This window comes from Photinus pyralis, unplaced genomic scaffold (assembly GCF_008802855.1).
Source record: "Photinus pyralis isolate 1611_PpyrPB1 unplaced genomic scaffold, Ppyr1.3 Ppyr1.4_LG7, whole genome shotgun sequence".
Taxonomy (NCBI): Eukaryota; Metazoa; Arthropoda; class Insecta; order Coleoptera; family Lampyridae; genus Photinus; species Photinus pyralis.
In genome coordinates this window covers 32,034,801-32,062,328 of record NW_022170738.1, presented here as the reverse complement: position 1 = coordinate 32,062,328, position 27,528 = coordinate 32,034,801, and the positions used below count along the sequence as shown (strand labels likewise).

Below are 27,528 nucleotides of genomic sequence, written 5' to 3'. Positions count from 1 at the left end.
CAAAAATGGCATTATAGTCAATGTAATGGCGTAGTGAATTATTTACGATTTTGTCGATAATAGAATAGCACACACATTATTATAGAATCGTAAAGTACACTTAAATCATTGTTCGACGGTGAAAATACGCACGTATTTTGTATGGAATTTAATTTATAGCTTCATTTTACTAAAACTGTTACAGAAGGAAATATGATAAGCGAAGTTTTCATGCGCAAACTAATACAGTAGCAAATTCCCTACCAATCTATATTTTTTTCAGTAGTATCGAATTTCGCAACAATACGCGTGTAAATTTGATATCATATATGGCATACTTTTATTTGTTCATAAATATTTAAGCAGACAAAGCCCTTCAATTTCAACATTTTCTTAAGAAGAAATTCGAACTTTTCTTTTAAAGAAATGAATTTGAAGTACGAAACTCTCGCTCCCTTTCAAATTTATTTCGAAAAATGTTCCGGAAATAAATCATCCTAACCAAAGTTGTGTTTATAATACAAACCACTCTGTTATCATATCTCAAGCAATATTTAACATTCGGATATGGAATGACATAACAACCCTCCGTAATCTAACCGATATCGATTTAACGCAACTACATGCATTTCTAATTCAGATAACATTATCTGAAGTGAAACAGAAAAATGAGTCGACGTTTAAACTTGCCGTCGACCGATTCTTGTAATTTGCATAATCGATCCTCTCCCAAAGTGCTATATACCCAAATAAGTTCTTAGTGTAATTCCCAGCCGATTACGATGACTCTAATTGTAAATAATAATAAATAGTTAAAGATGTTAGCATGTCGGGGACCCACACTGTCGCTCCGTATGCATAATTTAATGTAAAATGTCTTAAAACAAACAGCACTTTAACTACTGCCGTGCTATATTTGAACAGTTTAATTATGCAAGTACCCGCTTAAAATTTAAGGTTACGGATCTACTTTCAAATCTCGAATAAGATTATCTAACACCGACGTACGAAGTTCCTCACTCATTTTAAATAATGAAGTCTCTTTTTGGGTAAGGTTAAAGAAAGTATGACCAAGTTATTCTCGTAGAGGCAAACATTGGGTCTTACGCTAATACTGTGTTCAATAGAGGGTCGAAAATGGGAACATTTGAATGGAGATGCGCAATTAGTTCAACATCTATCAATTTCCGAGCCGAACCACGTCACGGCATGATACAGTTCTGTTTCACATGAACAAATCACCAAGGCGAAACAGATTCTTTTATCGAGAACAGTCCTATGCCTATTAAACAAACCTGTTGAGAAGCCCAAATCTCGCATGTTACATGAATTTTGCCTAGACCCGTTCAAGAACTTCACTGTCCGTAACATCACGTGACTGTCTGCCATTGGTGACTCTAGTTCCCCTAACTTTGCATTATGTTTGAGAAATCAGTTTCTTCTTGTTACGATGTCATACAAGTGTTTCATGTTATAGTTAAAAACTCCAGTGCAGCTATCGAAGTAGGTACTTTGAACGGCGACCAACCTTTGAACTTTAAACGGCAAGCATTTGAATTTGACACCAAATTTGGACTTTTACGGGCAACCAACCTTTGGATTTTAAAATTGAGAGTAAATTTTGGACTTTGAACGGCGATCAACCCTTGAACTACGTTAATCTAATTTCGAAGATCACATTATTGTCCCTATATGAGTTCGGTTTGCTTTGGTCACAAGTGCTCCGCTTAATTAATATTATACGGTATGAAATGTGCGCATGAGCAGGCGCACAACATTAACCCAATTGTAGACCAGTGAGTCTTGTCGCAGTCTTGGTGAATACCATAACGCGGAGTGGTACGCTGAATGTAAGGGGTTGAAAGAGAACAACGCATGACTCTACAAGAGGATGATGGATTAAGTTGACTTAGAACGATTTGTCACAATGCTCACTGATGCCCTCATCTCCTCTTTTGCGGCTTAAAACAAATAGAAACACTCCCTTATGGAATAATGAGCTAGGAAAACTCAGGAAAGTCGGCGGAAGAGTCTTTAACAAAGGTACGTAAGGCGATTCGGAAGGCAAACTGAGCGTCTTGGGAAAGATTCTGTCAGACGATAAAAAAAATTCCCGTATCCTCTCGCCTACGGAATGTCCTCTCATAAGAGAAGAACAACCCGTTGGTGGCGGTGATAGGCTGCCACCAGCCTTATGAACTTATTGAACTATCGGTTCGGGGGTTCAAGAAAAGAGCTAAAGAATTTTTGTTTACTAAAACGACTACTGAGTTGGAAAACATGTATCTTATTTTAAGTTAATTTTACAGTTTGATTAATTTTGCTTGGTTTATGTTATACATCTTCATTTCCACCAATGCTTCACTAGCGATACGTTGCGTACGTTTTATTTAGCTGAAAATATGTTCATTAAATTTGGATTTACTTTTCCTCCCAGTCTTCAGAGTAATTTTATTCTCATTACTCTTACTGGTGTAGTATTATTTCACCTAGTAGGTACATTATCTTTTAACTAAGTTTTCGTTTATTTTCGCACTGCCTTAATTTATACTTTATATAATTTTTAATTTTTTGTTGTGTTTGCAGTTTTGTATCTAGGTTGGAATAAAGATTATTATTATTATTTATTATGAATCAGCTGGAAGAAGTTGGCATTGTCTGCACTCAGTGGTAAAGAAGAAATAAGCAGAGAGGGGAGGAATTAGACTGCTCCGAAATGAGGTGGGAGAAATACACAAAGGTTACAACACTTAGGAGTTGTACAAAAACTAATCATTCCTGAGTACATATTCAATGGCCTTAGGAAACACCCCTATAGTATTTCAAGCCGAGTTTATATTTATAACCAAGTGCGCTGAGGTCATTTTGGTGTCAACGGGTTACTAGGTGCGCGCATTTAAATCTGCTCGGACAGTCAGCAGCTCTTAAGACTCCAGCAGCCTTCTCCCTGACTTCCAAGATGCTTATGGAATACTACACAAAAGTGAAAGAAGTAGCCAGGCGTAATCGTGTTACGTTAGTGTGCGTGCCAAGCCATGGAAGGATAGCCGGTAACGAGGAGGCTGATGGCCTCGCTAAGGTCGGCACAAAACATCCCCAAATTGGCCCGAAACCCTACTGTGGAGCACCACCAAGTCTATCTGGAGAAATGATAAGAAGCCAGCTCAGAAAGCAGTGGAAACGTCTATATGAATCTTCCCCTGGACTAAGACAATTCAAGAAACTGTCTAGTTTCCAGGATATCAAAACCAGCTCGCTGCAGCCGGAGAGGATCCTCAGATTGTTCAACAAACTGTATCTCTCTCTCTGAGTAAGATACTGGAACACGCACAATAGATGAAATGGTCAAAGTGGGTAGGCGTGATATATCCCAACCCAGGAAGGGGAAAAAAGTACAAAGTACATAATTTTCCAATGTCAATATTTCAAGAGCAAATATTTAAAAGTTAACGAACAGGTTAGAAGCTCTCGCAAAATTGTCTCCGCCTGTTTTTTTATTGACTTTAACCTATAATTATACAATTTTTGATGCCTCCGTGGCTTAGGTGGTTACACGTTTGCTTTCTATTTCAGGTATCGTGGGTTCGGATCCCAACGTTCTCAAATAATGGTGGATGCAAATTTTGGTATGCAAGATAGCAGGGCAACTACCGAAATATAGCATCCCGGGCCAACTGCCGAAAATATGAGACCTCAGTGTAACTACCAAAATAACCCCGGGATAGATAAACACGCAATCAGTTTTGTGATACGTTTGAGGATATTCTTTCTTAATGAATTGAAGAACAGCATTGGCTACACTGTTGCCAACATACCCGGGGATATGCTGCAAAGAGTTCAAAATCCATTGAGACAATGCATTCAAAATAATGGACGCTATTTTTGCCTGAGAATTTTTAAAACTAAGTAAACATAAATTTCCAATGTTCTTTATGATGTTTTCAGATTAAATTTATATTTGTGTATATTTTGTGTTTATTGAGTAACCAAGTAAGTAAGTTGCTCTGCCCCACCCTCATTCCTTTACAAGACAACTTTACCTTCCTTGTTCTCAGGCAGGTAGAGGAGGCACAGACAAAATTATTACAACAAACACAAATACACAATTTTCGTCAATACATTTATAACAAATCAGACACTTCAGCCCTACACAAAACAGTAACATATGCAGACAGATACCATACCGCAAGCATACTGCACAGATAATACTTGAAAACCACACACATAAATTATACTGGGATATGACACTACTCACAAACAAAACAGACAAATCTTAAAATCCCAATACACTTTAATAATAATTACGTCCGGGAGAGTGCTAAAGTCATGTGGCTTCCTACAAACTACCTCAATTAAAAGCCTGACAGAACCTAATCTTAATACGTACATTTGCAATCAAAGGAATTCCACGTTTCGCAATGCCACCCCAAGAGCAGGAAATCCACATTCTCTTGTTTCAGCCAGAAGAAATCTGTTCGCAAAGTAATATGTCGACTAATAGAAAAGGCGTATGAGTTTTAATAATTTTTAATTTTCAAACCGAAACCCAACACCCTAATTTAGAAATACCCGTTATCATCAGGTAAAAAACTAACGCCTGGAATTATTGATGAGGTAGTCTAGTGGTGGGGTTGCTTATTTAAATTTTAAAGCAACTTTTAAAACGCGACACAAAGTTTCCTCAAAACCTTTTTTCGTGATACTGACAAGTTAAATTAAGGCTAAATGCATTATTTAATGTTTATTACACACGTTACCTTAAACCTGCTCGCCATTTAGACATTACGTGATTGCTTTATTTACCCACGACTTTTTATTAGCTGGTATTTTTAAATCCGTCGCTTAATTTCAACTGGGTCATAATTATGCGGTAATGGTATAGTCGTTTATACTTAATCGATTTTTCTGTTTCAGAATTGGGCGCAACGAACGTCGGTCTTTTTTCAATATCGGGTGAGTTCCTAATTTAAAATCGCCATTTCAATCGACCTGCACGAATTGGATTACGGAGAGATCTGCAATAAGGCTGATGTATAAAAGGAGCTACCACTCGAAAAATTTTATAGAGAACTGAACAGCAATATAATTCTTCATTACATGCTTGAATTTCTAAAGCGAATCCAGCACTCTTAACCTTCTTTTTTGTATTACATATACTTTACGTGTATTGTCTTCTGTTTCATTGCATACCTACAGAGCATTTTTCCAAAATATGCTATTTGTAATTCACCGTTGAGGGAACCAATTGCTCTAATACAAAAATTGTCAATTCTCACGAATTCTTGTTTGATGGCTAATATTAACTTTTATCTGGTTGGATTTAATTTAATTTCGTCCATTTAGTATTATTATTATTACTAGTATTTCATGCTTTAATTTACCTTATCCGATAGATATTCTCATATGTTAATATATTTGTTTCCATAAAACTAACTCGGCGGCCGTACGCGAACCATGTACAAAACCATGGATTTTTGGTTAATTTACCTGCTCATTGACACTGTCGTAGTGCTGGTAAAGCACACTGGTATTTTCCTTCATATCCGATCGTAAATTCTTTACTTTGGCTGTATTTGTGTCGCTTTTCATTCCTTGAATATGCATTCTATAGTCATTATTCTCTATAGTCATTATTCTGATTTTGTCACTGTAATTATTAAATTTTCAAATGTAGCTTAGCCACTAAGTGAATTTATATGAATATTGTTCAATTATGGGCCCGAGTGTCTGTCGAACAATAAATTCCATTATTATTATTATTATTATTAATCCTAATCTGGTTCATTTCCTAGCCTATTAGGATAACGGCGAGCTGCTTTTCCACATCTAAACAGGGCTGACTGCCAAAAAATGTTTGTTTTAGTTCACTGTTTCAGTTTTTTAACATAATTAATTGGTACGCCTCGTATATCGCACATAAGAGAAATCTATTGCTGCTGGCAAATAACGGAAAACGTATTGTAAATGTAAAACTCAAATAAAATAACATTGCATTCGCTTCTTATCAGGACGCCCGTTTTAAATCGCATGGGCTGACGATTGCTGTGTTAAATAAATGTTTCAAATAGTGGTGTTCCATGTATCAATCCGATTAGAGATACACGTACCTTAAAAAAAGGATTACACACGTAAATGAAGTTGCGATCCTTTTTATGTATGCGTCAACATACATTGAAGTCATTATAATGCATTGTCTGATTGAGTGATTCCCCTATAGCTTCCATTCTCTCCAAGCTAAAATAAGGTTAAATTAGTTCGAACGAAAGTATCGTCTCTGTGTACGTGTGATATTTATTATTCACGAACTTGGGGCCGAGCTTCATATACATCTGCATAAATAAATAAAAATGAAATCTAAAGAGGTATAGAAACTGGGGATGAAAAACGTAATCCAATTTTTCTCTTTAAATTGGCGGTACATTGGAATGAAAATTACGTTGTATCTTTCATTCAAGTTACTGGGTGGCGCTGTTGAAAAATGAGCTTAATTCCATTAAATATGTGCGTCTTTCTTCGGGAAATTATCTTAAGCCTTGATGTGTTTGTTAATACATCCGAATTTTTTCTTGTTTTCTTTTTTTTGTGAGGTAGACCTGCCAGTTACAAGCAAATGATATATGCAAGTTTACTTGTTATCGAAATTACGTCCCGTAAACAGGCTTCAATAGGAAATCAACGTGTTTTGGGATCAGTTTATCGGACCGGAAGCCGAATCGGTTTAAAGCCTTCACTCTCGATGGTAATCGGGAAAGGAAACTGGAAATCAACTTGAGACAAGCAACAGAAAGTAATCTGATTATTTCAAGATGGCGTTTAGTGTCCCGACGTTGCTAATTCAATTTTGATTAAAATCATTCGATGAAGAGTATCATAATTAGCCAAACATCTGAATTTTATTTCCGTCCAAATAACCCAAGGCCTCATTGGAATACATCTCGCAAGCGGGGCTTCTTTGACGAACCATTAACGAGTGGAAAACAGCCGATTTATGGTGAAATTTAGTTCTTAATATTGGTGCATTTAGTTTAACACTTGGTGCCATTCATTCGCGATAAGCACTGTTTTTTGGATTTCACCATCGGTATTTATAATTCAGACTAAATTCAAATTCCCGCAAAGTTATTATCACTGTATTTGTTAGTTTACCGCGAGTTAATTTGGTACTTCTAGGCACACTCGTACCGTGGGAAAATATTTGGACCGGGTCAAATTTTGGCAATTGAACCGGGTCAAATTTTGACAATTGGCCCGGGTCAAATTTTGACAATTGGCCCAGGTCAAATTTTGACAATTGACCCGGGTCAAATTTTGGCAACTCCTCCGGTACTTGATTCTATTTTGGCAATTGACAGGGGGTAGCTTTGGCAATTGGCCCGGGGTACTTGATTAATTTTGGCAGTTGGCCCGGGGTGTATTTTTTATTGGTGTTGGAATTCGAACCCACGATTCCTGAAATAGAAAGCTAACGCGTAGTCTTTTGAGCTACGGAGGCTTTAACAACTTTATAGGTAGAAGTCGAAGTCAATTCGGTGATTGTTGGAGAATTTTTTTATTGGCCTTCGAACCCATACATGAAATAGAAGGCTAGCGCGCAACTACCTGCAGTACGAGGATTTAACAGTTTTATAGTTAGAGGTCAATAAGTAAGACGGTGTACTTTGAAATTCGCTTGTACACTCGTCAGGAATAGGTGAAGACTGACTGGTTAACGTTGTGCGTTAAAATGACGCATGCGCACATTTCAAGTTTAGATAAATGGCGATAAATACAATATTTTGCCTGTATTATACCGTTATTTTATCTAATCTTGGAAAGTAGGTCAAGTTATCACTCAAAGGTTCAAAGTCCATAGATTACCGACCGATCAAAGTTCATTCCCCGCTGTTCAAAGCCCAAAGGTTACCGGCCAATCAAAGTCCATTACTCACCGGTCAAAGACCACGCATAGGTAAATAGACTAGAAAGGTTTTGCATATATGAACCCATTTATAACTTTTTTATTACACAGACCGAGACTTTACACCGCAGTGCTTGCCGTGATGCATTTGGAAGTGCGAGAATATTAACCTTACCGTGTATTTTTATATTAAGGTGTCTCTGTCACGCTAAAATTAACATTTCAAAGTACACCTTTTAATCAAATATTCATGATTACTGCACCAGAGGTAACAAAAATATCAGAATACCTTTCTTCAGGTTGGACAAAATCAAGAATAGCTCTGAAGTGATGGCGTTAAAATTCTACAACCATCTCCCAGAATCTATGAAAAATTTGGAAAATGCTAAGTTTAAGTTAGAAGTTAAAACACTTCTTTTGAATAATTGTTTCTATAACTTTGAGGAATTTTTAAATTTTAAGTTTTTTTATGTGTAATATTTCGATTGTAATTTGTGACGAATGCAAGCAATTGTTTCCCTGTAAGCATAAATATATTATTATTATTATTATTATTATTATTTACCAAATACAACATTAAAAGTAATTGAAGGATTGTGATATGAAATTTCTTCTAAATGCATTGCTTTAAAAGAGACTTTCTCACATAATCGATTTATCAAATGTTTGGCATCTTCATGTACGTCTTCGATAGTTGCGGTCTCCTTGCTTCCTCTCAAGTCAATAAGTTATACGATCCTATAGTAGTTTTCATCGTTTATTACGTATTTCGTGCTAAACAAATCCTAAATCTTGTTCTTTTTCATACAACACGATTGATTGAATTATCGAATATCGATGGTGGTTATAATTTTATCTGAATCTTCGGTAAATTTCCGGTTATAAAGTAAGCCCAAAGCGTCGGTTCATAGTAATTTCCAAAGTTGGCATCTTCGATCAGCCAACAGTTTTCTGCTTTTTGTGATCGATATAGCTGTATTTTGGTATAAGGTTGCTATTTTAAAAGATCGTTCCAATCTTCAATCGTCAATATTAAGACACCGTAAAAGTTGCGCAAAACAGGCTCTAGATGTAAATAAGCACTGTGACGTACCAATTAGCATTTCCTTTGTCGCTCGATAATATATTTTTGCCAATTCCCCTTTCAAATATCCGTATGACCCGAGCCAACTGCCAAAATATTTTCCCACGATCCACAGAATTTTCCCACACTAAGGTGTACCTACTGTCGCTTCTATTTGACGACTCTTCCCTTCTACACCTTCCCCCTCTACTTTTTTTATCAAAATTAAAACTGCGCACCTGTGTTTGCTTATCTTGAAACTAATTAGCTTAACGCAGCAATAACGAACTCTGATTGCACTGACCGGAGATAAACTTTACAATAATAACACGCAAATATTTCCAAACGATTCGTTAAACAACTGTACATCCGGACAGACTTTGGTACACCGACAGATACCCTTTAACGTATTTTGTTCTCTCAGCTTTTCTTTTACAAAAATTCTCCTATAAAAAGATCAGCAAAGGCCTCATAGAAACACGAGTACATGTTTCCGTGCATATTTGGTTCGCTTGCTCAACATTGGAAACTTCAACACTTTTCTTCAATTCCTCTGGCTATTAAATTCATTTGCAATTTCTCTTTTATTCTCCTAATGAAGCCTCATTTTCAATTCAGAAACAAGTGTTAACACAAGAAAGCGAAAGGCTTGTTCTGACACAAATTTCCTTTTATGAACATAATGACATCAGTTTCACAGAAACGCGAGAAGATGTAAAATTTATTAGCAATCACTTACTCACGTATTCGTGGTCACCTTGTCTTGTATTGCCATGGGCCCAGACACCAGCGTGGAGGCTGATCTGATTGCTAGGCAACTATTCTTGAGAATAAACTAAACACAATTTTTGTTGTTATTTTGTTAGTAGAAAAGCTACTGTCGTTTTTTTTTCTAAAAGACTCTAGTTTAAGTTTAAATTTTATGTACCAAGTTTCATGCGCTTCGTTTAGTTCTAATTTTCGAGCCGCTCTCAAATGTCTGGTTTTAATACTCAGGTCTCATGTCACGAGTTTCAAGCTTCAAAGTTTAGACGTCAAAGTTTAAAGGCATCACGCCAACTCTTAAGGTCGATTCCTCCTTGCGCTTGTCGCGTCACCGAGCTGAGTGCCGCCGCAAGTGAGAATCGACCTTTAAGATTAAGGTTAAGGTTTAAAGACTGAAAATTTGCAATGTTCATCTTACCCATTGCACCTCTTGCACATCCTTCTAAGTATATTCCAAGAAAAACAAGCTAGTTACTTAGTATACCGATACATTTTAGTGGAGAATCTCAAAACTGGTTTCCTCTTTCATTAGATTACCCTTTTTGTGAAATAAAAACGAGATTAAATGCTCGGATTTTAATTCGTTCCAATACTAAAGTTTCGATTTCCATTCAAACATTCATGATATTGAGAATTCAAATTGTCAATTGGAAGAACGACACGTACATTTCGATTTCGTTATGAGACGAAGTAAAAGCATATGATCGTTAAAATTATAACAAAGCGTATTACCTTCTTAACGACAAATTAAATTCTTAACGACCCAGAGAAGTTTTAATAATTCAACATTTGATTTAACTTACCGAAGTATAATAAAGTATAAGCTTTATTATGCGCCATTAATGCCTAGAAGTTGCCTTTAGTACTTCATTTAAGGTCCTTTCTCATTTTTTGACAAGAGGAAATTTCGCATCCGCCCTTATCGAGCTTGATTGCTTTAAAATATGTGTTTTATGCTGATAGGAACAAACGGAATTCGGTCAAAAGGGGGAGTGTTTTAAGGTTTAATATTTGATATGGCGGTAGGCATTGCAGTGTGAAGTGGAAACCGGTAACGCTTCCCTGTGTAAATTAACAAACTAGATTTTCTCTTCAACGTGAACGTATGCACTCAGTTTTATTTGGAATAAAAAATGTAGTTTTTTTTTCGTCTTGGAGGTAGGGTCCTTCTATTCGGTCGGGTGGGCTCTGAAGCCATTAAGGGATTAATCGTAAATCGCTAATTGCTCTATTCGGTTGGTCTCGTGTTTAATTGCTGGCTATTGTTAATTTTGTTCCTAATTATCTGCTGATAACTTTGGATTTAGGGCGTTATTAAAACCAGTAAGATATAGCAGCCCGTAAAATACGCTTAAATCCCTAAGATTCTCTAATTCTTTAACGCCGCGGATTTATATTGGTATTAACTACAATAAGTCTCTTGTTTAAAGGTCCTTCGAGATTTGTTTTATGATATGCGGTCGTTCCGCCTCTCATGTTTTAGTAATGATTCTTTGGAGAAGACAATGACGTAGACTATTGTTTAACCAAGACACTTTTTTTACATTTCATTGTAGGTAATTATATGAAAATGAAGCAGACATTCCAGGAAAAAAAAGATCAGCGAAAGAGTATTCGAATCACAGTATTTACTTCTCGTTGCAGTTGGAATGTGGGAATAAAAATATTAACGCGATTTCTGATTAAAGCAACCCCGGAGACCCCAAGCTTTAAACGATATTGTATCAAGCAAACAAAAAGTTTAATATACGTTCTTCAGAGCTCATCCTTTTTGTGGCAAGTTTCTCCATTTTCCATACTTTAATACAAAAATCATTTAGTTTTTCTTTTCTGCAAAAGTTTTGGGATTTTTCATCGTTACGTTGTTTGCTTGTTTATTATATACTATATAAAAGTCAAAGTTGTGTCCAACTTTGAAAGGTTGATGACTACAAAGAGGCGGCTTTTCTTTCGCCACATTTGGCTTGTTACTAATTATACACATGCTAATATAATTTTCCGTATCACACCTTTGCAGACCTTTGATATATAAAGTGTGGTGTTAATTAACCATATTTTATGTATTTTGCCTTAGTTTCGGTTTTAATCAAAATAAATGTGACCGTAAGTTGTAAGTGCTAAAAGGAGTTTATACATTTGTTTAAATTAAACTAATTAACATAATTGCATTTGTAAGTATTTTTGTAGTAAAAATGAAAAATAAGAGGGTTCAATGTCTAAATGCGCATTTCCTCTTTTGTTACTCCAGTTCCCTCTTAGGAGATGTTTAAAAGAGCTTTCGCCATTTGTAACTTTCGCTATTAATTCGGGACAAAAAATTAGTCTGGCGAAGAGGACAAGAACTACTAATGCAATCTCAGATATCACATAACTTGAGGTACAGATAAATTCTATATATTTTCCTAGAAAGTAGTGATTTTTACTTAATTAACCAACATATCTTTAGTCTTTGTAAATCGTTGTTGTGCAGTATGCATACAAGTTGGAAAAATCGTCAGTTATCATAAAGGAAAAGAACAATACCAATGGAATCTAGGCACAATGTAAATTACTCGAAAATGTTTTGTCATATATAACTTTTCTCCAATTAACCAAATTTGTGTCTCTTAGTGTTTCCAAAATGCCCATAGTAGCCCCCCCACGAACCAGTTTTGTGAGCTGTGCTTCTTAATTTTATTAGAGACTTTTTATGACAAGTACTACCTGATTGATTATTATCTAATTTGCAAGTTAATTCAATACTGCCGTTCCGCCTGTGTTGAGCCGAGAGCGAGTGTTACAGAAAATAGTTTAAACTGTGACTAAAAAAAACTCCAATCCTTCGTTAAAAATGTATTCAATACGTTGTTCGAACAAAGGTAGAAAAGTTCTTTTTAGTAAGTTTCTGTTTCTGAAATTTCATGAAATCATTTAAAAAATGTAGTCATTTCTTTCACGAATTTTAAGGGGATAGCACTTTAGTTTATAGCCTTGAAATAACTATGGTGATATCAGAAACGAAAAAGTAAAACAAAAACATCAATAAACCACAATAATCTATTAAAATATCGAACGCGTTTCAACAGCAAAGCTGTCATCATCAGCGGCATAAACGGCATCCGGATCATCCCCTATCTGTTTTTTGCAAACTAAGGATGTCCCGATTTTTAACCAATTTCACTTTAGGCAACAACTTCCAAATGCCAATCAGATTACAAAATCGCTAGCTTCCGCTACATTCCCTACAAGAAGGTCTCTAATCGTGCGAAAATTTAGGAAGACGACGAAGACGAAAAACTTGTAAAGGATAGGTAATGTAAATTGGAAATCTTGCACCACTTGATTTTTTTTTACGTTGTGGTAATTTTGTGTTTGAATGTGGGAGTAAACCTACAGAACAGTCAAGTACCTATTGAAGTCAAATTTCAGAAAACTGGAAGGAGTTAATAAATCAATTAATCATAAAAAAAATTCATACAGAGCTAGCTATTGGCCAAGTAAACATTTTGGCTAAAGAATTTTCTAATTTATTTAGCCATGGTATGGTGAAAACATGGAAGATTATCATCGTTTGCGATGCAAATGCTCACCACATTGTGGTTACTTAGTATTTAAGGATCTACAAATAGCCAATAAGAGTAGTGATCCAACCTTTACCGACGTTAGAAGCAAAGAAGGTAATTCATATAACAATAGGCAACATGACGGCATGCGACATGGTTGCAGATTAGCTGTGTCGGAAGAGATGTCTCTCTATGATCATATTTATGATTAAATATTAAATCAGAAAGAGTACAGAAACTGGAAGAAAACCGACTGCACCTTATATAAGGAAAAACTTGAGAACAGTCCTTCGAAGGCAAATGCAAACCCAAAGTTTAGAGAACAATCCCCGAACAGCCCCAATAAAAGCTGGGCATGACACCCGAAGCGATATAACCGTTATACTTTGTAACTTTGCCACAAATTTGAGGTGCTGTATGGGTCAATTTCAAAATAAGTATACTGGGTCAGGTAAAAAAGTTAACGGACCCAATCTCATTTTTTTAAATTACTCTTCAAAAATATAACACTAAAAAATAAAAGGATCAATATTTATTTAAAAAGATCCAAAACAGATTCTTAAAATTGAAGAACGCAGCGAAATTTTTTGTATTTTTTTAATAACTGTAATCTTTTTGTAATTTTTTGAAATCTTTTTGAATTTGTTTGAGTTTTCTTGAGTTACTTGGATCTCGATTTGAAAAAAGGAGGTTATGTCCGCAGCGTATGAGCTCATTGTGTTGTACCAAAACACCTAAAGCTTCGTATTCTAAACAAACAGTAACAGCTAATTGGATCAATCTCTATGTCTTTTAGAAGTGGCACACAGGAAAGCATTGTCATAATGTCATAATTGTCCCAAATGCTTATAATAAAGAGAAAGCTAGTTAAATATTCAAAAATCATAACCAATATTCCCCAAATCTGAGCTCAAACAAATAATGGTGAAAGTAGTCAAATAAATAACAAGTAAAAAGTCCATAAGGTATTCCTTGTAATTTAAAACACCGCAACCCATACAATGGATAAGTCCTCTTCTTAAATTCTATTTTTGGTAAAAAAAACATATGAGTCATGTCATAATAATGTTAGTTAAAATACGGATAAGTAATTAAAGCTGGTGTAAATTTGGAGGCGTTTCAATAATTAAAGAGTGTACATACCGTACAGGGTGTAGCAATCAAGAATTTGGATTTCAAGTTTTGACTCCGCCATCAGTAAAATCTTGTCTCACCTGCAATTCGAGTTTGAAGTTTTTTTTCGGTGTCCACTTCCAACGTCCCATTCACTCGCAATTCGCGTTTGAAGTTTTGACTCCACCATTAATAAGATCTGGTTGGGGGTTACCATATTCCCTTTGTCGGTACCCACCTCCGACGTTTCGTTCGCCCGCAATTAGAGTTTCATTTTTGACTCCGCCATCGTCCATCAGTAAGATATTAATGGAGGTTACCACATTCTCTTGCCCCGTTCACTCGCAATTCGAATTTTGGTGGATTTCGCTAAACCCGGCACAAAATAATACTCAATTTTTGAGTACTTCTCATAGCTCGAGCTTTTATTGGCGACACGAGAAAGAGAAACCGCGATTCGAGCTTTAAGAAACTTTTGGGTGCCCAAAGTCGCCTATCCCTCGAAGCGCGCCGTGCAAAAGGTGGTTCATTTCGCCCCTAGGAACAACATTCATCCACGCAGGAGTTGTGCCAGATCTTTCCGACGACACCTATTTGAAAACAATCGGAGAAAAACTGTATAAGAAGTTAGAAAAAAACTGCAAAATCTCCAGGTTAGTATTAAACGCTCGGGGATGGCGCCCAGATGTCGCCGACCCCACATCTTGTAGCTCCGTCCCTAAAGTTGTTAACTACACGGCTCCGATAGGTGCATCGGTAACATGTACATACACTCCTTGTTTTTTACAAGCGTTTTTCTACGGGCTCATATTTACTGCCAGCCAGCCCGCCAGCCAAAGTGAGATTAAAAGCTACCGTTTTACAAATAAATTTGCAAAAATGCGCTAAAAATAAGCAACAACGTACTCCACGTTAATTCACTTCGCAATGGAAAATATCGATGGTTTGAAGTGCAGAAAGCAAACACTTCCGATTCACGATCAAATACGCCCACAAGAGACCGCTGGCTCTTAATGAGACCTTAAATTAGGTATCAGTAAGTTACTGAAGGTGACACACAAAATTTAAAGAAATTAACGTTGGTATCATTCCTTGAAGAGGAGATTAACCACTAATTAAACTTGGTTAATTGACGAATGAAAATAAAGAATTGATCCATTGGTCCAATTTTCGTTATCTTCGCTCCAAGTGTTGTCTGTAGGTTAACTTAGATATTGACTGTGGTCACGACTGTATTGATATAGATTGACAGGTGTGAAGGTCAATTAGAACGGAACTAATACTTAAACGGGGATGCAGACTTAAAAATTAGAGCTTAGTACTACGGTTGAAAGACAAACTAAAAATGAAAACACTGTAAATGTAACACGAACACAAACAAATTAACATATCTCCAATTAATAAGAGGGTCATTAGAAAAAAATGTTATCACGGACACGATTGACTTGGTGTAAACTCCATATATTCCTAAATTCCTAAAAAGAATGCATGAGTGAACAATTAAGTTAGCAAGCACATACGTATTTAATAAACCCAATTTAAAGCCTCCAAAATGAGAGAAAATCGAATAATCGATTAAATATGAATATGATCATACTTGAAATTAAACCAACATGGAATTTATTAATTACACTTCGCTTAAGGTTAGCCGTCTACCAACGTGGTCGTAAAGAAAATTGTACAATCGGAAAAAAGTAAGCTAACGTGCGCATCCAAACTCGCCTTTAAGAATCCACCAATCATAATTCGCCACGACGAAATACGATACAATTTGGAAAATACAGTGGTCCTCGAACAAAAATAAAACTGTTACACCCTACAACAGTCATTCTCCGATGTTTTCGAATATAGGTCCCTACCTCAATTTCCAAAACTGTGAAGTATGTAGAAACACGATATTTTGACACGTTTATTTATTTTTTCTTAGGCTACCCAATTTCCAAAACTGTGTCCTAAACCATTGATACGAGTATAATCAATGCCTACACATACAAAATTTATTCCAATTACTGTGAACCGGATTAAAATTTTCCCAATTAACAAGATTGGAAAAAATACTCCGTCGAAGAATTTTTTCCATAGAATTAATCTCGTATTACACAGACCAGCTACGAGTCAAATTCTGCATTGCTAATTTTTAATTATCCGAGCGAAAACTCACAAATCAGTGGCGTATAATTAACGACCTAGATATTGAAAAAATTGATTTTCTCTTTAAATTGTGATTTACGATGCACGCAATGTAATTAGAATGTCAAAAATACAACTGTTTAATTAAGTATGTGTGCGATTCCAAATTTCAATTACTGCATTCGCACGAATAGATCTACATCGCAAGTTTTGAACCGAATTTATTTAGTAATCTGCTTAGAACGACGCCGATAACTTTTCATTTCCTTAATTTGATCACCGCGCCAGGAAATGGAATTCGCGTTAGAATGGTAATCATTAGTGGTGCCTTATTTCAAAGAGATCGGTGTCAATCAAAGTTTTGCGGTAAAATTAATGGGGTGTTCGCGCAAACGGTAATAAAAGCAGAAGTTCTCCATATAAGCTGTAAAGAATATAAAATTTTGTATATAGCACTGGGACCGGGGGATTTCCATATTTTATGTAAAATGTAATAAATAAAAGGATAAGAAATAAAGTAGCTCTTTGTTTAATTACAGAATGCAGAAAATCCACCAAGAACTGTTGTAATAAATTCAGAGGTAAATTCGAGGTGAGACAGTAAAAACTTTTCCTCAAACTATATTAAACGTTATCAAACTCTTTCATAAATTTGTAACCTGGAAGTCCTTAAATAATGGAAAATCAATTATTCCGCCTTCTTATATAAAGCACATGTAATATATAGGAGAGGAATTAAACTTTATTGAATAAAAAAGTTACTCTAAAGATTGAGAGGCGCGCGATAAATCCTGGATTATAAATGTAGATTATAGGCCTCTCGTAGGAGTGCGTTTTAAACTCCCTAATCCTTTTAAGGTGAAATAAATTTTCGGGAAACAAACGCCTTTTTAAACGCATCCTTTTTGACCAACGTCGGGCGTATATTTTATCCTTGTGGCTTTTTGCGCTTGGACGTAATAAGATAAATATAAAAAGAGATGTTATAGGCATTTTACGGACTTTAGTTTTCCGAATTTATTTTTCTGAACGCAAAAAATATCGTGAGCTTTTCAAGAAGCCCAAAAAAAAACGAAATGCCTGTGGTCTCGAAGGACCAAAGCTTAGAGCTACGAGTCCCGTGTCATTTCTCTCTAACTTGATTAAAACGGAGAGAGGAACGTTTTTGCGTTCTGTTTCCTTCGCATTATTTTCGTGCAGTACTTCGCCAGTTCGGGGATCATTAAAATGCGAATGTTGTTCATTTTTCATTTTTTACGAGATTTAAAAAGTTGCACGCAATCGCTAGATGTTTTATATTCTCAGTTACGTGTAGAGACAAAAACAGGCTTTTTATGTCTCGCTTCTTTACGTACTATTTATTCTGTTTATTTTGCCTGCTACACCCTCAGATATACTCTCTGAATATTCGTAAATATTTTCTTTAGTATGGAAAATGGGAAGTTAATTACTGACGCATAGTAAATCTAAGAACATTCTAAAGTTTCGCTGATCGTAAATGAGTCAAATTACAGCTGCGGTTGCGTGTTTGCGTTTCAACTCTGCTAGTGTTTTTAGCTGTTGTAATTGCGCCAGGTAACTGATAGGAAACTAACCAGCTATTTATTTATGGCGTATTTTATTACAAGTATAATTTTACATAATCAACCTATTTTATTATTTAATGTGAAACAACTACCTACATAGCGATTTGTAAATATAATAAATTATTAAATTGTTTCTGGTAAATGTCAGCTGAAGCAACAACATAGCTTCGCAACGGCGCGGGGGGCTGGTACCAACTATATACTTACACTTCTAATATCCAGTTAAATACTTTTTTCCTGAGTAGACTGATCGCTTTTTAATTGTGTGTGTTCAACAGCATAGCTATCAAAATCAACGAACGGTTAAAGCAGGAAAAAAAATGCAACCGTACCAACAACTACGAGTGAAAATTGAAAGTTAACAAAATTATATTTGACAAATTTTTGGTATCTCGCCAAATAAAACAGATATTGATATGTCCCTCTTATGTGGAACGCATTGTATACTGATAATAGTAGTAGTAGTAGTAGTAGTAGTAGTAGTAGTAGTAGTAGTAGTAGTAGTAGTAATAGTAGTGCTTTAGGATAGGGTTGCGCGTCACGCTTACTCTTTCAGTAGGCCCTTTTAAGTCCTTCGCAGCACTTGGCACAAGGAAGAAGGTTACCTGCGGGAACCACGTGGGGGTAGCTGCTCGAAACTATGACTCGTACCAACCTAATAGAATGGTGTGTACCACTACGATAGGAGGACTTTCACGTAAGTTCTTCTTAGGAGTTGGATTTATTGAGCGGAACTTTATTTTATCAAAAAACGAGAAAAAATGATAATCATAAATTAATACTTGCTTGTCATATCGGTCACACGGTAACGAAGACGTTAATTCATGTTTTGAGTACAGGAAATCCTACAATTTGTGTCAAAGATCTCTCACTTTACACCAACGTTCTGACGCATACGAAGCAATGGTGTAGTTTAGAAATAAAACCCGAGTGAGTTCCTTGCCGTTGCCAGGTTGCCTACTTATGATGAACGATGAACTCTTTGGCCCTTATCAGTTCGTTCACACTGGAGAGTAGAAGATCATCGTTGGTCTGATGATCGACCTTGCTCTCGTTTAGTACGATTTTTCAACACCGATATTGTCGTGCGATCCTTTTCAGTTCAATATCTGACTTAATTCTACGTTAGACGTCGGTCAAGCACGTACCAAGAGCCCGTTATAGAAGACCTTGTCAAATGCAAAATGCCTTACAGACGTTCAAAATGCCTGTATAGGTAAACCCGAGGGTAAACCGGTTGAAGCCTTCTGTCGCGTATTTAATCGCTCTTATCATTTGGTGGACCATAGAGTGACCGTTCTGGAATCCGAATTGTTTTTTCGGAGTGACGCGTCTCTCCTCCGATTGGTCCTGCAGCCTTCCGCTGATTTGGCGAACGTCGACAGCAGGCTAATCGGACATTAATTCTGCGGAAACGTGGTAGACTGGTCCTGTTTGTGCAACATAATTACGTCAGTCAAGTACCGCAGTCTGAGCATTAAGTTCAGAATAAATGCGATGACTCTTACTCCGTGTTGAGGGCGCCCTGTTCCCGATGCCGTCTGACTTTCAGCGAGCGTTTGCGCGGAATGGTGGAAGCCCTGCTGGCAGTGACACAGTTCGACGATGGGCTTCCTTTTGAGTGATTCGACTCGAATGCGTAGCCGGAGCACGTGGACTAGTCGAAAATCCTCTTTGTGACGTCCGTTTGTGATAGCGGACCCAGCAGTGAAGGTATCTCGCGCCTGTCGCTTTCGCGTCTTCGAGTTGCCTCGTCATCGTGTGTGTCCGACGCCCCTGATACGGGGAACGAGGTTAGGGTGCTGAGAGGGAAGAGTACTGTTCCTGTTACATACGTCTGAGGAAAATCCCCTGACAAAACCCCAGACAGAGCAGTCGGCAGAGAGATTCAAACCCACAACCTTCCGAATAGCTGTCGGTAAACGCAAGCAGTCCGCCACCGGCTTCGGCGCCCACTTGTCTTAAGTAACTTAAGTAGGGTTAGTCCTCTCAAAGTAAATTACGCATTGATAAGCCCATCAATTATTAGTATTGTATACATTGTTATACAATTTTCGAAAATTCCCACCAATAAGACGTTTTCAACGTGGGCCAGCTGCAGGTGCGCAATCCAAGTTCTTCTTCTATAAAAGGAACCCATTGTTAGGAAATAAAACAAGTATAAATTGTGCACCAGTCTTCTGCACATAAAGCGCATTTTTTAAAACCGAAATAGCTTAGTAAATGGTTGCGCTATAAGGTAGTAAGCATGCTATATTTATCGATGTTTTCTTTCTTAGTAGATGATTAATGGGGAGGGTGTTCTTTACAGATATACATTTAAAGGTCCCCTGGCATACATTGAAGATCTACGCTATATAATGCAAGAATAATCAAGCCCTTAGAGAAATTGTCCAAAATATTACATTTTCCCTTTGTAGGTACCTTCTTCCAACATTTTAGAGATCTTGACAACTAAATTTTTACATCGCCGGTAGATGTATCTCGCCAAAAGTTCTTTCTGCCCTTTGAGAGTTCACTCCTCTGACGCTCCGTTCTGCAGATATTTGCGGTGAAAGTTTTGCCATCGCCAATAGATATGTCTGGTCTGGTCCTGACGTTCCACTTGTTCTTTATGAGTACATTCTTCGCACACTTCGTTTTCGAGATATTCGCTTCTACCAATAGATATGTCTCGTCCAAACAGTTCCTTTTGCCTTTGTGGGTACTTTCCTCCGACACGCCGTGTTCTAGATATTTAGGTTTTGACAGCACCAATATATATATTTTTTTGTTCCAGACGTCCCAATAGCTCTTTGTGAGTACCCTCATCCGACAATCAATTCTTGAGATATAACATTTTTGCTTTATCTAATTAATATATGTGTCTATTTGAGACACAATGTATATATGTAACGTAGAAAGCTCAACATACATTATCAACCACATAGCCAGCGCATAGCAGTTGTATATACCGTTGCAACAGCAAGATCGTGGCAATGTACACCTTTTTACACTCTTGCAATGGTGTAGGTACTCTAATTATAAGCAAACATTCCTAAATTACAGTTTAAAGCAAATTTAGCAGTGGATAATTAGGAAAAATAGTGGTTGAAGACCAACTTTACGTACATGTAAATGTAATCCTTATAAGTGAAATTTAGTGCAGCAATTTTAATTTCATTTCACCCCCAGTTAATTTCAAGATTTTGCCGAACTAACTAAGTAAGTATTATTTCAATTGGGAAAGCCCTACAATGTATTTTTGTCGCCACGGAATGCACACAGTTGTGGTGAAAAGCATGCAAAAATAATAAAATTAAAGGAACTGGCAGATCACATTTCAATCCGATTTCTTGTCGCAAAGCGGGCATCACCTGCATTTGACAACATCATCTTTTACTTCTTAAATCGAACGAAGCTAGTCGAAACCGAAAGACCGCCACATGTTACAGCCAAAGCTAGCCCAAGCTCATCTACGGAGCTCTCAAAGGTCCACTCACTCCACTGATACCCTTACGCCCGAATCCGGCGTTCTAATAAAGAACACGGCGTTAACAAACTGTAGAAACTTAGTGCGTTTCATGAACTTTTGGATTATTAGCTAATTTCTAAATTTACTCCGACGTTTTTAAGCTTTAAGGCTTACGCCAGTGTTAAAAAAGAATTTCTCAAAGATGTTTTACCTGTAACTAATTCTTCCAAGTTTCTCTTATTCCTTTTTTCTCCTTTATAAGGCTCTAAGGAATTACAACGGTTGCTTGTGAATAAATAAAGGATTCCCTTTTGTCAATTTTTAGCATTTTTACCACTCAAATGGAATTAACTAATTAATTAAATTCAAACATTCGAAATTTTTATTTTCCCCTCTTTGTAGTTGAATACAACAGAATTTATGTTTCGAATATAAAATAGTCTAAAGCAAAAACCTCACGTCTCTCGTATCATCCCATAAAAATGCCTTTTATTTCTCTTTGCGTTTGTTTTAGAGTAGGCATTGTATTATAAAATTCAATTTCTTTATCATAGACTGAAGAAGCTTTTTATAAAAGGGACCGGAATTGAATCATTGCGCCCTTGCGGCAAAGGTGCTAGTTTTCAATTAGAAGATGACGGTACTTCGAAAATTGAATACCAGCAGGCGTATCGTTTTAAATGTTTATTTTTGGACCAAATACCAAATATAACTATAAATCGAGACATTCTCGGCTTGTAATAAACTAAATTTGCTTGTGCTGCTTCTCAAAAACGCCACACAAAGGTGTAACATCTTCGGTGATCTTAGCTACTTAAAAGTTTCTTTGATCGCATTCAATAAACTTACATTTCAGCTCATTTATTTATTTAAAACTTCCCCGCCGATCCGTTAAATCCTTCAAATCCTTTATTAATGCCGTGATAATCAAAGTGTATCGCAATTCGCAAAAGTTGTTTGATTTAAGTGAAACGGTATTTTAATCGAGCGATCGGACACCGGATTGCGCCGAATAATTGTGATTTGTTTTTTTATTAAACCCTACTCTCCTCCCCTTGTATCTAAAGGACTCATTTAGAAAGGTTTACAAATTCTCTTTCCGTCCTTTGCCCTGGAATAATATTAATTCAAATCAAACTCGGAAATGGCGGCGCCTAATTCGAAAATAATTGTGAAAACCATTAAGTTATAATTAGCTTATGGCGTTATTCTTCTAAAAATAATTCAAGTGAAATATTAACCACTTTAATAAGCCAATAATCCAACCTTTCCACAAACCCTAGTCAAAACCCAGCATTATCGACCGTTACCCTGAAAGTTGGGGGTAGGGGCTTTCCCCATAACCCCAGGCCTGACACCTCGAAGGAGTCACGCAGAGACGAAACAAAACACTCCCTACAAGGATTAGAGATTGTCACTTGTTTTCAGATGAGTAGATCTGGCGAACAATAAAGTGCCTCTAGACAGCTCTGTAGAGAATTTACAAACTTTGCCATTTTGAGTTCAATTCTTTACCCCTTTCCATGACACGTTCTTAATTATCTAAATCCTTTATGGATGCTGCACTTCTACAAGCGTCAATTGTTGCCGAGCGATGTGAAATACTCTGCATCGGCACAGACGGCGTAACTAATTCACAGTTATGGCCAAAGTAAAGTTTATAATCGCGATTTGTTTTCGACAGGAAAAAGTTTTTCGCAACATATTTCAGCCGTTACAGATTAAAACTTAAATCGATTTCACGTGGGTTTTTCACAAAACTTTTTATTGCCAATATTAAATACGCATACAAATCACAATAAATTTTATCGGGATCTCTGGATACATTCCCGTTTGATTTATTAGAAACTGCGATCGCTAAAATACGTCTTAAAGAAGTTTATACACGCACTCCCTTCTACTACATTAAATCATAAAATTCATGAACGTTCTTAATTTGAAGCGATTACTCTGGCCGGGCTGTTTTCTATTTACTAGGAGTTGTGGTAATTTTTTGCAGAAGCTCTGATCTGATTTTTTGGGATGACAGTGTATATACGAAATTAATTATTTGCGTATGGACCAATTATACGTATTGACTACTACCGAAGGAAACGCAACTATAACATTTGCTACAAAAAGAAGCATTTAGAAAAATCGACAAATTCAATATTTAAAAAATCTAAAAAAAAAACTTGCAAAACCAGTGTTTAATGACCAGTTTGTCCAGTTGCGCTCTAGCATGTAAGGAACAGTTAATACGTGGTTGGTACTATTGGTGTTGAGAAAAATATTACTTTTGCTTTTGTCGTTGAAATGGCATCAGGTTTTGATGTTTTGCGAAAGATAAATCAGAATGAATGATATCTGAAGTGGAAAATTCCTGTCATCACGCTAAAATTGATTAAATTATTTATTTAAGCGTCTTTACACGAAAAGGGTAGAGCTATATCCTCTTGAGGGAGAATTATTTTGAGATGATCCGTCTTTATTAACTCGTTTCATTTATTAATTTAATTACCTATATCCGGAAGGTTCAATTAATTGGAGTTGGGTCTGATTTTAGCATTTTAGTTGAATTGGGGTGGCTGAATTAAAGGAGTATCGTGTTCTGGACAAAATGCAAACACTCACTTTTGCATTGAAAATTGCTACCTGGCGATTAGCTGAAACGGCCCTATTACATTGTATCTACGATCGAAGAATCGCTACGCACATGTTTATCTCAAATACCGGAAATTGAAAACGTGCAGGTAACCTGTGGGCAGTACAAAGTTTGTATTCTTATTTTATTTTTAGTTGATAGTTTTTAATTACTTTTTGTCGTGACTTATGCACTGGTGCCCAAAATTATGAGCTTTGTTACCCCTCAGTGACTGTTTCACTGGAAGACTCGTTTCCCCTGGTTAGCCGTAGTCAATTCCCTGTTCCTTCTCGAGGTTCGCTGCAAGTTACAAATCAGGGTTAATGCCAAAAAAGTTTCAGAATTGAGGGGTCCATAATAGTTATTTATGTATTAAGGGCATAATAGTGATGTTTATATTCTCGAGGGTGACGAGTTAAAAAGCTCGAGGGCCTATGGCCCGAGAGCTTTTTAGTCGCCCGAGAGTATAAACATCAGTTTATGCCCGTGGTACATACACAATTTTATGTTTTACAAATAGTTTTCTTCGTCAAAATTCGTTTACAAAATAATTCATTATGTTTGATCGAGTATGCGTGGTTCGAATTTGTTAATGTGATTGAAACCATCCAAACGTAATTTTAAATAATTCAATTCATCGTGAATGAGCAAGAAGTTCCAGAAACTATACGAAATAAGGCCAATCTTCTGATTTAGTGGGTATTGACAATTAATAATTGACGTTTTTAATTTTCAATGACCTGCAAATATTTGTTTGTTTTGCCATTAAGTATAAATGAGTTACTATGGTGATACTTTATGCCCTAGGGCATAAAGTAGTACTTTATGCCCGCGTATCACAGATATAAAATGTGCTATGATAGGTTAGTAAGACATAAAATGCATTTAGACTATTAGAAATACTCTAAAAAATGCGAAATATCATGATTACGTTATTTTTTGTTTTGAGATTATTTCCAAAGAAACAGAGAAATAAAAGACGCTTTCTCATTGCAAATTTTGTAGTTGTACAGGATGACGTGCGTAAAATTACTTTTACGGTATCCGAATCCTCGTGTGTGGAAAGACCAAGGACACCCCAGCTAAATGCGCATTATGCGGGAAAGATCATCCGGCAAATTATAGAGGATGTGAACACTACCAACAACTCATCCATAGAAACAACTTTATAAACAAGACTAGAGCTCCAAGAGCGCCATCACCTAACGTAAACACCTATCCTAACCCAGACCAAACCAACAACTCACACACTATACAGCCACAAACACAACCAATCAATTTTAGTCAGCAATACAGAAGCTACGCTAATGCTGTAGCCAACAATCCAAACACATCAAACAATAACAGTGAATCGACAAAAGATTTAAATAATACGTTATCACAATTTCTAAATGAATTCAAGGTCATGTTCAATCAACTTATTCAGCAAAACAGCATGGTATTGAACATGCTCACAACGTTAATAAATAAACTTCATTAATGGGTACATTCCTAAGAGTCGCTTTGTGGAACGCCAATGGGTTAGTGCAACATAAAGAGGAAATAAAAATCTTCCTAGTAAACAATCAAATTGATGTACTCCTAATTAGCGAAACACACTCACAGAAAGAACATATTTCAGAATACCTCATTATGAAACATATTACACCAATCATCCTGATGGTACAGCACACGGAGGTACTGCTGTCCTCGTTAAGCGCTCCATCCAACATCATGAAGAATTAAAATATCAAGAAAACTGTTTACAGGCAACCACAGTAAAAGTAGCAACTTTGCCATATGAACTGACACTATCAGCAGTTTATTGCCCACCTCGGCACAATATAAAAAAGGCAGACTTTCAAAAATACTTTCAAACATTGGGAACAAAATTCATAGCCGGGGGAGACTACAACAGTAAGCACACTAGATGGGGCTCACGTCTAATAACAACTAAAGGTAGAGAACTAAATCAAACAATAGAGGACAACAGATACTCAATCATTTCGACAGGAACACCAACCTATTGGCCTACCGACCCGAACAAAATACCTGACCTATTGGACTTTTTTGTTGCACATGGAATCAACCCGGCATATATTGAAGTAGTACCTAACTTTGACTTATCATCTGACCATTCCCCTATACTAATAACAGTGGGCACATCTGTTATACCCAGAAAACGCACACCAAGGCTACACAGTAGTAGAACAAACTGGGATGCTTATCGTAAGACACTTAATGAAAACATAGACCTCAAAATTCGACTCAAAGAACCTGAAGAAATAAAAATAGCTACAGAACAACTAATAATAAATCTGCAAAAAGCTGTACAGCAAGTGACACCTAAAGTTCCTCAAAAGAAATTAAATAATGACATACCACTAGAAATTAAAATAATAATTACACAGAAGAGACGTGCTAGAGCAAATTGGCAGCGGAGCCACACACCCGCCGATAAAAATGTGTACAATCGCTTCAGTAATAGGTTAAAGGCAAAACTTAGAGAAGAAATGAACAATTTGAGCAATATATATCCAATCTAACTAGAACTGAGAGTTCTATATGGAAACCAATCAAAAACTCAAGGAAGCCTAAACTAAATGTACCACCAATAAGGAAAAATAATGCTGAACCTTGGGCGAAGAGTGACAAAGAAAAGGCTAACCTATTCGCAGAACACCTCACCACAGTTTTTCAACCACTAGACAATGAACCAGATAATGAAATTGAAGAAAATATATCCATTCCTTTAGAGCCATATCGAAAAATTAAACCATTTACCCCAAAGGAAATAACTGCTGAAATAAAAAAGCTCAATCCCAAAAAGGCCCCTGGTATTGATCAAATAACAGCTAAAATGCTGAGTGAACTCCCAAGAAAGGGCATTGTATTATTAACGTATATTTATAATGCGATACTGAGGCTTGAATATTGGCCAAAATGTCTCAAAGTTGCACAAATCATAATGATTGGTAAGCCAGGAAAAGATCCAACGGATGTTGCCTCCTATCGTCCTATAAGCTTGCTTCCAGTTATTTCCAAACTTTTAGAAAAACTATTACTTCGGAGAATTAATGAGGACCTTGAGCCCCAACATTGGATTCCGGAACATCAGTTTGGTTTTCGTCGCGCTCACTCCACGGTACAGCAGGTCCATCGAATCGCACAAGTTATTAACAATGCATTTGAAAATAAGCAATACTGTTCAGCGGTCTTTCTTGACGTTAGTCAAGCATTTGACAAAGTATGGCATCCTGGATTACTATATAAAATCAAACAAACACTCCCTACAGCCTATTTTAATATACTAAAATCATACCTGAGCGAGAGAACATTCCAAACCAAAGTAAGTGAAGAAACATCAGACCACTTCCCCATCAATTCTGGAGTGCCC

At 36.5% G+C, this 27,528-nt stretch overlaps 1 long non-coding RNA gene across 1 annotated transcript in view; it reads left to right on the top strand.

Annotated features, from left to right (window-relative positions):
• LOC116175827 overlaps positions 1-27,528 on the top strand; it is a 104,722-nt gene that overhangs the window by 46,703 nt on the left and 30,491 nt on the right. Inside the window, exon 3 of the long non-coding RNA XR_004146360.1 lies at positions 4,894-4,932. This is a non-coding gene — a long non-coding RNA (uncharacterized LOC116175827). The remainder of the gene's footprint in view (positions 1-4,893; positions 4,933-27,528) is intronic.